Raw genomic sequence first — 16,402 nt, 5'->3', positions numbered from 1 at the left:
CCTGATCTTCCTACTATATCTTACAAGCCCTACAATTACTGAAGCATATCTCCACACCTGGTTAAAACCTAGTCTTAATGGGCTGTAGTTCCTGGGAATTTTGTAAAGCCGAAATACCAATAAAAGTTATTTCATTCATACCAAAATAAAATAGCCCTAAATTGAAGGCAAGATAAGAGTGATTTTTTCTTTCTTTCTCTCTCTTCCTCTGTCTCTCTCTCTAATTAATCTTATAAGGACACAAACACATTTACAGGTACCAGATGATAAGTTTGGTGATTGTTCATAACTAAGTATAATGTAAGTTCTCAGTAATAATGTCATTTACAATTTGTTTCTCTATTTCCTGCATATAATAAATATATAAAGGAGTAAATGTGAGTAAAAGCAAATCATATCTTCTTTCTAAACCTTGCTAGGCTGGAACACAGATGCTGTTTGCTCCTAGGCTAGGGAAAAGTCATGTTAGCTCATCATTAGAGGACTCTAAAGCTACAGAGAAACCCTGTCTTGAAAAACAAAAACAAAAAAAATAAAAATAACAATAATAACAAAAATGGGAAGTTCACCAACCAGTCCGAAGATGCCTCTCTAGATCCAGTCTCTTTTTTCTAGATGAAAACTTCTTTCATCGCTCGCTGAAGGTTAATATTCAGGAGGATGCTTATATGTTTTTCTTTGGGTTCTCCTTATTTAGCCTCTCTAGGATCACTAATTATAGGCTCAATGTCCTTGGTTTGTGGCTAGAAACCAAATATGAGTGAGTACATCCCATGTTCCTCTTTTTGGGTCTGGCTTACCTCACTCAAGATAGTGTTTTCTATTTCCATCCATTTGCATGCAAAATTCAAAAAATCCTTGTTTTTTATTGCTGAGTAGTACTCTAATATGTATAAATTCCATACTTTCTTCATCCATTCTTCCATTGAAGGGCATCTAGGTTGTTTCCAGGTTCTGGCTATCACAAACAATGCTGCTATGAACATCGTAGAGCATATACTTTTGTTGTATGATAAGGCCTCTCTTGGGTATATTCCCAAGAGTGGTATTGCTGGGTCCAGGGGTAAGTTGATCCTGAATTTCCTGAGAAACCGCCATACTTCTTTCCAAAGTGGTTGCACAAGTTTGCATTCCCACCAGCAATGGATGAGTGTACCCCTTTCTCCACAACTTCTCCAACAAAGGCTATCATTGGTGTTTTTTATTTTAGCCATTCTGACAGGTATAAGATGGTATCTTAAAGTTGTCTTGATTTGCGGAGACAGAGACAGAGACCCACATTGGAGCACAGGACTGAAATCTCAAGGTCCAAATCAGGAGCAGAAGGAGAAAGAGCACGAGCAAGGAACTCAGGACCGCGAGGGGTGCACCCACACACTGAGACAATGGGGATGTTCTACTGGAAACTCACCAAGACCAGCTGGCCTGGGTCTGGAAAAGCCTGGGATAAAACCGGACTCTCTGAACATAGCGGACAATGAGGACTACTGACAACTCAAGAACAATGGCAATGGGTTTCTGATCCTACTGCACGCACTGGCTTTGTGGGAGCCTAGGCAGTTTGGATGCTCAACTTACTAGACCTGGATGGAGGTGGGGGTTCCTTGGACTTCCCACAGGACAGGGAACCCTGATTGCTTTTCGGGCTGGGGGGGGGACTTAATTGGGGGAGGGGGAGGGAAATGGGAGGCGGTGGCGGGGAAGAGACAGAAATCTTTAATAAATAAATAAATTAAAAAAGAAAAAGAAAACTTCTCACACAGCCATGACATGGTTTTACACATGTAAGTAACTGTTTGAACAACACTAAGGATGAAATCACATGTTATATATAGATTTTCCTCAGTTTATTAACCAACATTTTTTTCAATCAAGGAAACCATATACTTCATTTAGGCATTATTTATTCCTGAAGTTTATCCATTGTCCAAAATAATGCCATTAAGAAATGAAATCTTTGGAAGGTTGTGAATGTAGAACCTCATAGAGACCAAATTAATGGTCTCACGACCTTTCTACTCTATGAAGTGATGAGAATTTTAACAGACTTACTATGAAGACAGCCAGGAAGTTCTTGCTTACCTTACAGTGGTTACCCCATCAGTAACATCTGACACAAAAATAAATCGTTACTGGTAGATTATTATTAACTAGAGGCCATTCTATACTGGGATGCATTCAATTTCTTCATAATATACTTTTTGTGATCAGAACTCCATTTTGGGTATCATGTAAAATTTCTATACTTTCAGGCTCCTCTGTAATTCTGTCTCAAGATCCTGGTTTTTTATTATCTTGAGTGTGTTTCTAGAGTTTAATTTTACTTACTTATTCATTTGTTTGTTTATTTTTATTTCCTAGGATTTCATGTAATATATTTTGATCATATTCATTCCTCCTCCCATAACTCCTCCCAGATCAGTCCCTTCTTCCACATCCATCCAACTTTGTGTCTTCATCTCAAAACAACAGCCCATCACATCAATTTGTACTCTTGAGTGTATGACAATCCATTGAAGCATGGTCCCCATATAAAAGGGCACACTCTTAAAGAAGACTGACCACCCTGCCATCCATCATGGCTTTCAGTCACCACTTGCTCCTCATCTAGGAAGACACCTCTTGTCTACCTCACTTCTCCATGTAGGGATTCGTCTGTCTTGAGCTTCCTGAGGACTTGTGAATGCTGTCAGATGCTGTCAGACCTGCTGTGATTTCACATGTGCAATTGTTTTTATGTGTGCAGAAAATACTTTCCTTTGTATCTACATCTCTAGCTCCTGCAATCCTTTTGCTCTAAATTCAATTATATCCATATATATATATATATATATATATATATATATATATATATATATATATATATATATATATATATATATATTCCATGCCGAAACATGGACTGGCATTCCAGTGACTTCTGCACTGTCCATCTCTGCTGAGTCTAACATTTGTCAGTCCTGGGGTGAGGTTGATAACCTATATCTTATTATAGGATTTGCATCATTACCTCTGTAAAACAGAAGCTTTGGAGTAGCTGTGAGAGAGTTCTACCTTGGTTCATGCCCAGTATCTGCCAATTCCTGTATGTTCACAAGCTTTGTGTTATCATACAATTCCTTGGAAAGGGTTTGTTCTTGCAAGTTTGTGTACATTCTTTTAAAAAGAGATAGAAGCAATTCTTATTCTAGAGAAAATGTCTTTGGTTCTACATCCTGTTAATTCCAGTCTTCTGCCTTAGCCAAATGCCAACTCCACATTCTTGTGGCAGGTAATTTGTTTGCTTCACTCCCAGTTTCCACCTCTGAATTACAACCTGCAAACATTCTCAGTCATGAATCTGATAGTACAGCTGACTTTGTTTGCTTCTTATGACTTACAGAATTTTCCCTGACATCCAACCTTCCTTTTTTTTTTTTTTTTTGGTGCACCTAATTTCATAAGTCAAAGCCCTTAAATACAATCCATCTCTTTGTTTGTTTGTTTGTTTGATTCTGATATTTTCTATTGTTTTGTTCTTTACTAAAACTTTATTGTTTAAAAATTTTCCTTCTATTTGCCTTTGCTTTCAATTACTTTAATCCATTTCTATTTATTATTTCCTGACTGGGATGCTTCAGCTTAGAAATTTTAGTTGTAACTAAACTTAGTTGTAACTCACTTTTTCATAAGTCTTTGTACATTGTGTTTTAAATTCATACAATAGCAAATAATTTCTGATTTCTGTTATGAGTATTCATCTTTGATCAATGGCTTGTGAGCATTATTTATTGGTTTCTAATATATGAGAAGTTTAATTAGAGTTTGTTGTTAGATTTTAATTTATTTATTTTTGGTAATAAAACAGGATGCTGGGTTGAAATTCTTGGGGCATTATTGAGACTTTCTTCTTTTTTTTCTAGTCATGTTTTACATTGCTAAATGTTTGATACGTATTTTTTTCTTAATTTTATTAGTATGTATTCCTGAGGATTGTATTTATTCAGTCAATTTTCATATTTGCCACAGTTATCAAACCACACTTTTGAAGATAAAACATGAATTACCAAACTGACAATTATTGTAATCAACACTGTGTCAATTTCAGATAATTTGACTATTCCCTCATTTAATTTTTCCATTTTCAAATTATCTATTGTGGAACCATACAAAGACCTAACTCCCTTTATTGCAATATTGTTTCTCATTCATTTTTTTTTTGATTTTTTGAGACAGGGTTTCTCCGTAGGTTTTGGTTCCTGTCCTGGAGCTAGCTCTTGTAGACCAGGCTGGCCTCGAACTCACAGAAATCCGCCTCCCCAGTGCTGGGATTAAAGGCGTGCACCACCACCACCCGGCTTTGTTTCCCATTCTTAACATGGCGAAAAACTTACAAAAAAAAAAAAACACCCATAATTCTCCTTTTAAGAATTCCCAGGTGTCTTACCAGGCATGCTGATGAGGACAGCAAAGTGTTTGGACGGCTGCTGCTGTGCCACATGTCTGGGCAGAGAGTGTGGTCTGTGCATGGTCCTGTCAAGCTGCTTGTGTGTAGCTGGAGCTTGAGAGTGTGTGGCAGTGGAGTGGCTGTCAAGGCAATCACCTTGGCATGGCAGTGGCCTAATCAGGGGTCCAGTGGAAGCTTGGAACCCATGGGGGGGAAGAGCCGGGCATGTGAAAAGAAGTCACAGAGAGACATGTGTGAGAATGTCACGTAGCAGGAAGTCAGGGCATGGACTCACCTGAAGGACGAAGCTAGGTTATGGGAAGCTAATTCTGGTCGCATTTGGAGGCTGTCCATTTGTGGCATTTGGGGCTGGAAGTGGGTGGCAGCTGGAGGTTGCTATAGATAGGTTGCAAACTGAAAACCCCAGACTCACACAGAGGGCCTGGGGAGAGGGAAGAAGAGTCAGCCACCAAGGTACGTTCAGTGGCTGCAAAACCATCAGCGAGTGATGCTATGCCCCACCTTAGATGCCAGATGTAGCATTTAACTAATTATTCTTTATCAATTAAAAACTCGGGAGTCAGATAATGGGATAAGAACTAGATTATAAGAGAAACGGAAGAGAAGTGACAAGTGACCTCTTCTCAATCTCTTTGCCAATCTAAAAGGGGCAGAACTTTTCTCTCAGCCCCTCCCTACTACTTCCCATGTCTCTCTATAAGTCTTCAGTTCTCCAAAACCTCCACAGATAAGTTTATTCAGCTGGTAGCTAGCTCTGCCCTCTGATTGTAAGAAAACTTTATTGCCAATCTTGGGAGTGTCGGTGTGATCAAAATATCACACAACATTACATGCATTACATGTAATAACTCTAGTAATAGAACATGTTACTTGTTTCATTGAGATTTTTAATCTTTATTACTCTTCATGGCAACAATAGCTAGTTTGTCAGCATATAAAAATTATCAGACTACAACTTCAAATGCTGTAGTACAGTGACATAAATTCTTATTGTATATATACTGATTACTTTAAGATTTCTTTTATATTGCACACAGAGAATGAATGACTTAAATGACATTTAAACTACATCAGATTAACGATTTGTCTGGCAGTTCCTGTTTACTTCGAATTTTTAAGAGTTTTTTTCTTATTATTACAAAGGCTTTAAGAATGAATGCATTTTATTTAGAGTTATTGTTAATATCTATAATACTGGAAAAATACTTCCTATTTTGTATACTGTGAAAAATCATAAGGAATCAAAAGAGTCAAACCTAGTCTTTCTAAATGCCGACATGGAAAGAGATGCAAATAGTGAATGGTACATTATTAATCTGTCAGAATGACGGAGGTAAAAGCCTGTTTTTCAGGAAAGACACATTTCACTAGATGACCTTATATTATGGCCCTTTGCTAATTATGTTGAATTTTAATGTCTGTCTATCTATCTATCTATCTATCTATCTATCTATCTATCTATCTATCTCTTCTCATTTCCTCACTCCCTTCACTTTGAGAAATTACCAACACACACACACACACACACACACACACACACACACACACACACACACTGTAGGTCCTGAATCATTTGGTAATTAGTCTACATTCAATACACTAGCTTTAGAGTAGACAAAAATGTTGAGATTTTCAATTAATATTTTGAAGATAACAACATGCAATTAAATCTACATTTCTACTGACATTATATCTATATTTGACTTTGAATAGGGGGCCACAAGTAGGGTGCCTAGTAATAAATGATTCAACTAACATAAAAATGAGAAAACAATATTTAATTTACCCTGCCACTGAGATAAAAATGGATAATTTATTTTGGTCCCTAACAGTGGGTCTCAGATTTTTAGTTCTGCTAATCTTTTAGTCACACTTCCATATTTTTTAGTATCTTCTGGGTAACATGCCATCTGCATGGATATGAGCTGTATTTAGTGGCAGAAGATGTAACTAATATACATGCCACATGCACAAGGCCTTTGGTTTTCTCCTTAGCAGAGCTTTACTTCGCAACCAGATTTTGCTTGTATGACTTTAGGTCTTTCCTATCCATGAAACAGCCATAGACACAAAACAGGTAGCAGAATGTAAATTCTCAAATAGAATTACTAGCAGCCATGCTAATCACTGTCCAGAAAATTTGTTCATGCCATTCAGACTTGCTTGCCTCGACAACTTTACTCCGGAACAAATTATGATTATATGTCAAATTAATTTTTCTAACTTTTCAAAAGGGAAGAATCTCCTCTTAAAAAGGCTAATCAAAGTTTGTTCTATCCTGCTAGAGATGTTTATATAGGAAAGACATTAAATTATAATGTAATATTCAAAAACATGTAACTATCGGTATATTTTATCATTTTGACAGTTGGTGGATAGGATACCTTAGTGTCCCAGAATTTCTTAATCTATTTTGCTCTATCAGAAACTCACTCCACATCTATAAGAAATTATATCTCATTCATATATTATGATTATGAATTATGCCAGGGGAAAATGTTTCATCCCAGTCAGAGCTTAGAAAGCATTCTTTCATTAACTGTCTTGTAAGTAGAATAGAAGAAGGCAGAATGAACTGATTTTGACTTTGTTGATCTCAAATGAGTGTGGGTATAACTTAGGTGGTGATTGATTCTTCTCCATTAACTCTATCAAAGAAAGCAGGCTGCTGTCCTTAAGGGTGGAAAAATGAGCCACAAAGAGATAAAGCAATGTAGCAACTCTCAAGTGAAAAAGGCAGTGAGATGGGAAAGCAGCCCTCAGACCAAGGATATGCAACCAGAGTTAGCATTGTGTGTCAGCTGCTAATACCAAGGAGACTTGTCCAACTTTTGTGTCTGGCTTTGGGAAATCTCTCCTATTCTGGACTCAAAATTCAACATTAAGGCATTCGGTCCATATGAGAAAAGCCACCACCAAGCAATGGCAGTTCTAACCTTAAAGGGATAGATGTGGCTCATGCAGTCAGTTCTTTGAACTCATTTTACATAAAGCATAATTGAATACTATAGTAATTTCATTAACCTTGTCATATTGTTAGCTCAGAAAGAATGTAATTTAATTTTCAATTTGGAATTTTAACATTGGTGGATGATGAAATATTGCAAATGATATAATTCATTCTAAACATGTTAAATGTTTGTGAGAGCCTGGGAACAAAAGTGGGTGCTAAGGTTTAAAAAAATAACAACAGTAAGTTAGAGTCTATGATCTAAAGGAATTTTCAGGTACATAACTCATTCCACATTCAGAACTGTCCTGAGTTAGGAGGGACTTCTGGGCACAGCGGAGAGGAGGGCAAGCTTCACTGGGGTTCTTCTTTTTGTAGTTTATCTCTCAACTGAAATACCCAGTATCTCAAGAAGGCACAAATAGCAAATATGTCAAATATTCAGTTGTTGAATTAAAGAGGCATAGCCCAAATACAGTGAGAAAGAGATTAAATTTTAATTTAATTTTCAAATTTTATTTTATTCTTGCAGTCTAGTCTTGCTTTGTAGTACTTGTGGGTCTGGGACTCACCTTGTAGCCTGGTCTGGTCTTACATACAGTGATTCTCTTATCTTAGTCTTTGATAGGCTGTGATTACAGATTGATAATGTTAGATCTGAGCAGATGTAAATTAATTCCTGTCATGATACAAGCATTAAATCAGCAGTTCAAATAGGATTTCTTTGTACAAATTGTTACTATAATTTATGCAACTAAGTGCTTACTTAGTTGCATAATCAATTACTTAGTTGGAATCACTTAGATTGATTCCAGTTTTTTTTTTCTTTTCACACTGAGACTCACTGTATATCCCAAGCTGGCTTTGACTCCAAAATAGCCTAGATCATCCTCTAGTCTGTGGTCTTAATGCTCCAGCCTTTACAGTGCTTTGACTTCCAGTCTCTCTCTCTCTCTCTCTCTCTCTCTCTCTCTCTCTCTCTCTCTCTCTCTCTCTCTCTCTCTCTCTCTCCGTGTGTGTGTGTGTATGTGTGTTTGTGTGTGTGTGTTTAGTTTTTGCAGGTCTTAATATGGTCCAGGTATTAATTCCCTATATTAAGTATAGATAACAGATATTTTTCTTTATTCTGTGGAATATGTGTAGACTTGTTGACAGTTATCTTTGCAGAGAAGAAGCTTGGATGCTCATGTAACACCTTTTGTCACCCTTTGGATGTATTTTCTGTACTACTTAAAACTATTTAAATGTTCTTGCCTATATCTTGAAACACTTTTTTTTTTTTTTACTTTAAAAGGCTTTCAAAACTTCGGGCTGATTTTGAAAAAATAAGAGCTATGGATGTATATATCTTCTTTTAAGGGTGAACATCTTGGATCATTTTAGAAAGTATACCATTTTTTCACATTATATATTTCATTTTTTATGAAATGTTACTGATTCATTTTATTCATGAATGCCCATATTTCTAAACACAAACATATAATTATGAGTGTTATATTTAGGCATACATTGAAGGGGGTCTCTGTAACCACTAGGGTTGAACTACATGAGATAAAATGTCATTTTAAAATGATTCAGCAGCCAGTGTTTCAAACTTCAAGAGACTAACATCTGGTAGTTTATTTTATACATGTTTGAGTACAGTACAATCGGGAAAATTTCCTGGTGATAATTATTTCAATCGCATATGTACAGCAAAGCTTAAGACATGACTACACCTAAACTTCTGTAATATATGTGACACCTTCCATAAAGAGAGGTTCTATAGATTAACTGAGGGTCTGGGGCAGCCAATGTGGCATGGACATATAGATAGTGCAAAGGTCACCAGGCTACTGACCACTTCTTGTCCCAGCTTTCTGAACAGAAAACGGATTATACACCTCTCTATTTGAAGAGACAACCCCTGTTTGTTAACATTCCTGGTTTCCCTAGTGCTTGTCTATGACCGTACATATCTCCTACAATATATAGTGGAAATGTGCATAGTCCAACTTGATCAGGAAAACAGGGCTGACATATTCCTGTTGAATGCAAATTCTACAGTAGTCATAAGTAAACAATGGATTTTACATCGTACATGTAGACTAGATATCATCAAGGATAGGACAATGGGAAAAATGAGTTAGAAAAGCTATGAAGTCTCAAAGGTACAAGTTACATTATTATTGTCACTTAATACACATGTGAGCTTTCATAAAGCAAATACTCCTTCATCGATCACATTGATTTTCCTTTTAAAATACCCTTTTTCTTGAGTTCTCAGTAGTCCTCATTGTCCGCTATGTTCAGCGAGTCCGGTTTTATCCTATGCTTTTTCAGACCCAGGCCAGCTGGCCTTGGTGAGTTCCCGATAGAACATCCCCATTGTCTCAGTGTGTGGGTGCACCCCTTGCGGTCCTGAGTGACTTGCTCGTGCTCTCTCTCCTTCTGCTCCTTATTTGGACCTTGAGTTCGGTTCTCCAATGTGGGTCTCTGTCTCTGTCTCCTTTCATCGCCTGATGAAGGTTAATATTCAGGAGGATGCCTATATGTTTTTCTTTCGGTTCACCTTCTTATTTAGGTTCTCTAGGATGACGAATTATGGGCTCAAAATACCTTTTTCTCAAGAACAATGGCAAGGGGTTTTTGATCCTACTGCATGTACTGGCTTTGTGGGAGCCTAGGCAGTTTGGATGCTCACCTTACTAGACCTGAATGGAGGTGGGTGGTCCTTGGACTTCCCATAGGGCAGGGAACCCTGATTGCCTTTGGGGCTGACTAGGGAGGGGGACTTGATCGGGAAAGGGGGAGGGAAATGGGAGGCGGTGGCAGGGAAGAGGCAGAAATCTTTAATAAATAAATAAATAAATAAATAAAAATATAAATAAAATAAATAAATAAAATACCCTTTTTCTCTGTGGGGAAGGCACCGCATCCTGTATTTTATGCAGTTTTATTGCATGTTTCTATGTATACGTTTTTATTGTCCTATATTCTCAATGACTCTTGTTGAACTTCCCAAATCCAAGTATGGGTATCTCAGGATCTTTTCTATTTTATACTGTATCTGTTCTCGCATTTTTCTTTGTTCTTTTTTTCCCCTCTGGTTTCTTGGGCTATGGTTTCTTTATAGCTTTGGAGCCTGTCCTGGAACTAACTCTGTAGGCCAGCTGGTTTCGAACTCACAGAGATATGACTGCCTCTTCCTCCCAAGTGTTGGTATTTAAAGGCATGCACCATCACTACCCAGCGATTAATTTTTCTATTGTGTTTTTGTACTTAATATATCAAATAACTATTTGCTTAATTTCTCCTATTTCTCTTTTGTATTTTTATCTTCTTATGTTTTTGCATTGTATTATCTTCTTATGCATTATCTCCTTATATTTTTGCATTGTATTCGGACTTCTTCACTCTAGACATTTTTTAATTGTGTCAAACATGGTAGCTCACAAAGTTCCTTCGCAATTATTTTCTATTCTAAATAACATTTCTATTCAGTGGAGATGATAGTACTTTGAAAGCTTCAGAATTCCCGTAATTCTTTTTCTAGCCCTTAAAAAAGCATTGAGAGAATGCCTTCATGTTCTGATTATGAAGATCTGCCATCATCAGTACTATGAGGTATGATTGTATTTTTTTCTCAGTGATGCTTTTATACTGTATCTTTATTTTGATTTCACATTTGAACTTCTGGTAATTAAAGCTTGCTTGAGAGATTATCTATACTTCTTTGATGAACCTAGAATAAATTCCAACCTAGGAACCTTGTCTTGTTTGTGTGCATATATGTTTTGCATTTTTGTGACTGTACTACACATATATGTGGGTACTTATACACTGTGTGTATGTAGAAATCTGAAGCTGAACTTGGGTATCTTCCTAGATCATTATTTACTGAGACACAATCTTCCATTGGACTTGGACATGCCAGTTCCAGAGATCTTCTATTTATGCCTGTAGGGTATGGGGATTATAAGCCTCTACTATGCCTGCCAGATTTTTAAGTGAGTTCTGGGGACCAAGACTTTGGCCATCACACTTGCAAGGGCAAGCACTTCATTTACTGAGTCATTTCCTTAGCTTCCTTAGAACTGTTTAAACTAACTTACCAGACTGGACTTTCTTTTAAGTAATTCATTAATTTAAAAAAGAAAACAAATACTCTTCTTTTATTTTACATACTAATTCCAGTTCCCAATCCCTCCACTCCTCCCATTCCCTCCACACACCCTCCCACCCCATCCCACCCTATCCATTCCTCAAAGAGGGTAAGACACATTGAAGGTCAGGCTCTCTGTACTATATCTAGCCTGAGCAAGGTATCCATCCAAAGAGAAGAGGTTCCAAAAAAGCCAGTACAAGCAGTAGGGATAATATCTGGTGCTTCAGCCAGTGGCCCTACAATCTCCCTAGTCATACACTTGTCACCCACATTCAGAGGGACTAGTTTGGACCTATGCTTATTCCTTCCCTGTCCAGCTAGAGTTTGTGAGCTCCCATTAGCTCAGGTAAACTGTTTCAGCTGGTGTCCCCATTATGATCTTGACCTCTTTGCTCATATTCTCACTCCTTTCACTCTTCAACTGGACTTTGTGATCTCAGTCCAGTGCTCCGATTCAGATCTCTGCCTCTATTTCCACCAGTTGTTGGATGAAGGTTCTATGGTGATATTTAAGATATTCATCACTCTGACTATAGGGCAAGGCCAGTTCAGGCACCCACTCCTATGTTGCTTATTGTACTTGTGAATTCCTGGGAATTTCTCTAGTGCCAGGTTTCTTGCTAGCCCCATAATGCCTTCCTCAATCAAAATATCTCTTTCTTTGTTCTAATCTCTGCTCACTTTTAAGTGGATACTAGCTGTAAAGAAAAGGATAACAAGCCTAGAGTTCATGATCCCAGAGAAGCTAAGTAACCCTAGGAAAAGCATCCATAGATCCACCTAAAAAGGGGAAACAGACAAACTCTGACAAAATTGGGAACATGAGGGTTGGGGAAGTAAGGGGAACAGACAGGGAAGACAAGGGGAGAAGGGGAGAGGGGAGAACTGGCAGCAACAGGATAGTTGAGATGGAGGAAGGCCAGATTGGATTTTTTAAAGTGATAAATAGATTTATGAATTTGTTCCTCAAGTCTGTGCATTTATGAGATTGTGATCAGAATGTTCAGAGGAGATTCTCATGAACGCTCACTCAAAACATTGTGAGTGCAGGCCCTTGTCTCAACTTCACCCTTCAGGGAGGCTTTCAGCTGACTGACCCAGGGAGCTGCTGCTCAGAGTCCTGTAGCATACAGAAGTTTCTGGCTGACTGTGATTTCTTTAGAGTTTAGACTTTGTCTCCTATCTACTCTTGTAGCCATGGAAACTGACACTGCAGACAGCCAGAGAAGACAGATGGCCCCAGTGTTCTGCCCCATTTTGAATTTGCATCATTTAGTATTTCTGAAGCCTTCTTCTGGTTATCACTAACACAATCATGTTAGAGCACAGCAATACATATTCGATCTTACTTTGTCCACAGTGCAGTTTCTCTGAGCATCTCATCAGCATTCTTTCTTGGAAACAGAGAGTCTGATGAAATGAATTTGTAGCATTGAGTTATACCCTTGGGAGAGCTAGTGTTTTTTCTTTTTACCATTAACCCTATTCCTTTACCATAACAGTCATCAGTTGCAAGATGATATGCTAAGTGCATTACTGAAAGATCAGATGAATAAAGGAAGAAAGTTTCCCCTGAGCCCAGTGTGAATTTTCAGGTTAGAATCTGAAAAAAAAAATCATAAAAGAGTTTAAAGTTCATAATATACTTTGTATTTTTATTTGATGATGAGCATCCCTGATACACCATACATTCACAAGATTGTGCTACATATTTTTCAGAAAGAGGTACTATGTCTAGTCAATTCTATCATCCCAGGAGGAAATCTAAATGTACTTGTTAATATTTTATATATAGAAATAAACAAAAAGACTCAAAGATCAGCAATGATTAATGACTTGCTAAACTTGAATTTCATATTTTATATAGGATATAGAACAAAAGCATCCACAAGTAAATGAATCAATTTTGAAATTTGTTGTCACATAAACAGCTGTACATTTATTGGTTTTTCAATATAATCAGAAAATACACTCTTTCTCTGAGATTTAATACTTCTGATGGATAAGTTCTTTTCAACAATTTATTTTGCAAGTTTATGTATAAAAAGTTTTTGCTGCATTTCTCTTTTAAGTTATTATATAGTGAGTGTTTGCCTTTGGTTTTAGCTGTGCCTGCAAACTTGGAAATTTATATGATTGATGGCGCTAAGACATCCTTTAAAAATATTTATTTTGGCTGGGCAGTGGTGGCGCACGCCTCTAATCCCAGCACTCGGGAGGCAGAGGCAGGCGGATCTCTGTGAGTTCGAGTCCAGCCTGGTCTACAAGAGCTAGTTCCAGGACAGGAACCAAAAGCTACAGAGAAACCCTGTCTCGAAAAATCAAAAATAAAAAAATATTTATTTTCGCAGCTCACACAAGTCAGAAGAACAGGTGAGTGTCTGCCTGCCATCTGAAGTACACCACTGAGTAGATTGGGTTCCCAAGGACCAATCCCAGTACCAACCCCCATCTCTCTTCCCAACACAATCATACAGTAGAAGAAAGATTTACCAGTCAAAGAAAATGTTAAATATAAAAAATGCCTAACACAAACATCTAGGAAACCTGGGACAATATGAAAACATCAAACCTAAGAATAATAGGAACAGAAGAAGAATCCCAGCTCAAAACCCCCCAAAATATATATAACAAAATTATGGTGGAAAATTTATCTAGCCTAAAGGAGAATGTGCCTATAAAGATCCAAGGCACTTACAGAACAATAACTAAATTGGGTCAAAAAAGAAATCCCCCACCACATAATAATCAAAACCCTAATGTACAGAACAATGCAAGAATATTAAAAGCTGTAAGGAAATATGTCCACATAACATGTGAAGGTAGTACTATTCTAATTGCTCTTGCCTTCCCAACTAAGACTCTAAAAGCCAGAAGGGCTTGGAAAGATGTCTTGAAGACTCTAAAAGACCAAAAAGACTAACCCAGACTATTATACCCAGCAAAACCTTCATTCACAAGAGATGAAAAAAATAGATATTTTATGATAGAGACAAATGTAAGCAGTATCTATCCACAAATCCGATGCTACAGAAGGTAGTAAAAAGAAAACTCCAACCCAAGGAGGTTAAGTACACCCATGAAAACACAGGCAATAAGTAATTTCTTATCAGCAAAACACAAAAGAAATATGCACACCACCACCACCATCAGCAAAGTAACAATAATTAATAATCATTTGGACATTAATATCTTTCAGTATCAACGGACTCAGTTCCTCAATAAAAACACAGGCTAACAGAATATATCAGAGAACAGAATCCATACTTCTCTTGCATGCAAGAAATATACTTCAAAACTAAAGGTAGACATTACCTCAGAGCCAATGATTAGAAAAATATTTTCTAAGCAAATGGACACAGAAGCAGTCTGGTATAGATAACAAAATAGACTTCATACCAAAATTAATAAAAATAAATAGAGAAGGAGATTGCATATTCATCAAAAGAAAGATTCACCAAGATGATATTTCAATTCCTAACATCTATGTTCCAGTTGTAAGTGTACCCACATTTGTAAAAGCCTAAATTACACACCAATACTCACACATTAATAGTGGGAGACTTCGACACCACACTCTCACCAATGGCCATGTCATCCAGACAAAACCTAAGCAGAGGAATAATGAAGCTAAGAGATATTAGGAATCAAATGGACCTAGTAGATATCTATAGAACATTTGAGCCAACTACACATTGTTGTGGGAGACTGCTCATTTGTTTCTGGTCACTAAAACCCGAACAATCACTCAGAGACTGTATTATTTGCAGTATTGTTTGGCCAATAACTTAAGCATATTGCTAGCTATCTCTTATATCTTTGGTTAACCCATTTCTATTAATCTGTGTATCTCTACATGGCTGTGGTTTACTGTCAAGGGACCGGTGCTTCTATCCCAGTGGATATTAGCAGTAAAGCCAAGGATAATCATGCTATGGTCCACAGAGTCAGAGAGGCTAAACAACAAGGAGGGATTAAGGGGGCTACAAAGATCTCCCTGGGAAGAGGAAATAGAATAGATTTTATGGATGAATTCACAGTGGGTGGAGTTGGGAACAGGAGGGATCAAGTGGGGTCAGAAAATTCTGGGAGAAATGACCAGAATTTGGGGGATGAGATAGAAACTTAAGGTAATGGAACCTCCATGGAATCTATGAGAGTTACCCTAGCAATGACTCCTAGAAATGGGGGCACAGATTCTGTGCTGGCCATCTTCTCTAACCAGGCAAGACCTCAAGTGGAGTGATTGGGACATTAATAGAGCCACAGAAACCTTGAACTACAGTTTCTCATGCCTGCAGCGTGTTCTGGGACAGGAGTCTAGCAGAATCGTCATTAAAGGGACTGGAGAGATTTCATCCAGCAGCTGATTAGGCAGAGGTCAGGGAGTCCCACTGAGGAGTGGCAGGAAGGACTGGAGTACGAGAGAGGTCAGGGATACCACAAGAACACGGCCAGCAGAATCAACTGACCCAGGCTGATGGGAGCTCTCAGTGATCAGGGAACATGCAGGTGTGTTAGGTCTTCTACAAATTAGGTTATGGCTGAAAAATTTGGTCCTTCTGTGGGATTCTCAGCAGTGGAAGCAGGAGCTCTCTCTGACTCTTCTGCCTGCTTATGGGACCCTTTACATACTATTGGGTGGCCACGTCCAGCCTCAGTGTGATGACATATGCCTGATCTTATTGCAGGGTATTGTGCTGTGTTTTGTTGATGTCCCCTAGTGACCTGCTCTTTTCTTAGGGGAGGCAGAGTGGGAGAGATCTGGGTGAGAGGGGAAAGTGGAGAAAGGAAAAGACATCAGGATATAATATATGTGAGAAAAATAATATATATTTATATATTGTTTATGCTGTGT

The sequence above is a fragment of the Microtus pennsylvanicus genome, chromosome 2 (genome assembly GCF_037038515.1).
Source record: "Microtus pennsylvanicus isolate mMicPen1 chromosome 2, mMicPen1.hap1, whole genome shotgun sequence".
Classification (NCBI taxonomy): domain Eukaryota; kingdom Metazoa; phylum Chordata; class Mammalia; order Rodentia; family Cricetidae; genus Microtus; species Microtus pennsylvanicus.
Note: the sequence above shows the minus strand (reverse complement) of the source record.